Source organism: Halyomorpha halys, unplaced genomic scaffold (genome assembly GCF_000696795.3).
Source record: "Halyomorpha halys isolate HHAL.00 unplaced genomic scaffold, Hhal_1.1 Scaffold1450.1, whole genome shotgun sequence".
Taxonomy (NCBI): Eukaryota; Metazoa; Arthropoda; class Insecta; order Hemiptera; family Pentatomidae; genus Halyomorpha; species Halyomorpha halys.
In genome coordinates this window covers 72,440-74,254 of record NW_027110019.1, presented here as the reverse complement: position 1 = coordinate 74,254, position 1,815 = coordinate 72,440, and the positions used below count along the sequence as shown (strand labels likewise).

At 33.8% G+C, this 1,815-nt stretch overlaps 1 protein-coding gene across 1 annotated transcript in view; it reads right to left on the bottom strand.

Moving 5' to 3' along the window:
* Positions 1-1,815, bottom strand: part of LOC106689753 (cell adhesion molecule Dscam1-like) — a 63,907-nt gene that overhangs the window by 25,166 nt on the left and 36,926 nt on the right. The window lies entirely within an intron of this gene.

Here is a 1,815-nt window from a genome sequence, read left to right as displayed (position 1 = left end):
GCCAATAAGTAGGATTTTTAGGAGAGAGGATAGAGTAACTATTGGTTGTTGTGACTCGGGAAAGAGTCCTACCTCGACCTTTTCCACCCTGAAGCGTTTAAATTATCCTACTTCCTTTTTAAACCCGCAGGCTCCTGGTTACTTCCTTAATATTCCCCCACTTTGACTATTGCTGTGTTATTTACGGGAGTGTCTCTGGGGATCTCGAAGCAAAATTAAAATGGTTAAATAATTTCTTTGTACGATTCATCTTTGGGGTCCCCAGGGACGCCTCTGTCACCCGATTTTATGAAGAGTTGAAGTGGGTTTACCCCTCCTTCCGTAAATATTTCCTTGCTTCCTTTCCCGATCAAGTTATCCAATCCCGCCGTCCATCGAACATCTCAGATATCCTTCAATTTAAGTCCTCAGAGCATTCCCACAATACACCCTCACGGCCTTCAGATTTATTTGTAACTGCCCATTGAACCGCAGTGTTTAATAGATCTTTCCTTATCCGTTCCTCTTCCCTATGGAATTCTATGCCCTCCTTTATTCTTAGTTCTAATACCCTTCCCATCTTCAAATACCTTATCTTCGACTACCTTCTGTCCACCCAATTCCGGGAGAACAACAATAGAAAGTTTCAAAAAAGGTTTATATATTTTATGTCTTGGATTTTCGTTTATAATTATTAATATGTACACTAGCAGAAATTATATATTTTCATTTATTATTTTTTAGTTTAATTCTATTTCATTTTTTATCATTTTTTGTCTTTTTATTTACTATCAGAAGTCATCTTATGTTTTATGATATAAAAAGTGGTTTATTTTATTTGTTTTATCATTATTTTATATATTCTATTTATTTATTGTTGTTTATTTGTATATTTTTAAATACATTGTATTATTTTATTTTATGACATCTTGTAATTTCATCTCTACTTTGTAATTTACTTTAAGGCTAAAGAGCCTATTTTTTTCGCCTGTAAATTATTCTAAAGGGATCAATCCCAGAATAGATTATTATTATTAAAATTATTATATGTGAAACTACTTATATAATTTTTTGTAGAAAATTATACAAGAATGGTAAGAGGCGTCCATTGCGCACCGTAGATGCGAGACGACTATCTTTTCAGTAGATAATGATACGAAAAAGGTAACAGACACCTTTTATGCTCTGTATGTTCGAAACTACTAATATCATTTTTGTAAAAAATGAAACAAGAATGGTAATGGGCGTCGTTTGTAGACCGTAGATGCGAGACGACGATCATTTCAGTAGTAAATGATACGAGGAAGGTAACAGACGTCTTTCTTGCACAGTATATGCGAAACTACTAATATCATTTTTGTAGAAACTGAAAGAAAAATGGTAAAGGTCGTCCTTTGTGCACTGTAGATGCGGAATGACTATCATTTCAAAAGAAAATGATATGAGAGAGTTAACCGACGTCTTTTTTGCACTGTGTATGCAAAAATATTAATATCTTTTTAGTAGAAAATGATACAAGAACGGGAGTCCTTTGTGCACCGTAGATGCGTGGCAACTATAATTTCAGTAAAACATTTTACCTGAAAGGTAACGGACGCATTTCTTGCACTGTATATATGAAACTACCAATATCATTTTTCTAGAAAATTAAACAAGAATGGTAACGGGCGTGCTTTGAGCAAATATTATTTTAGTAAACACTGATACGAAAAAAGTAGCGGACGTTTTTCTTGCACTGTATATGCGAAACTACTAATATCATTTTTTTAGAATATGAAACAAGTATGGTACCGCGCAACCTTTGTGTACCGTAGATGCGAGAAAACTATCATTTCA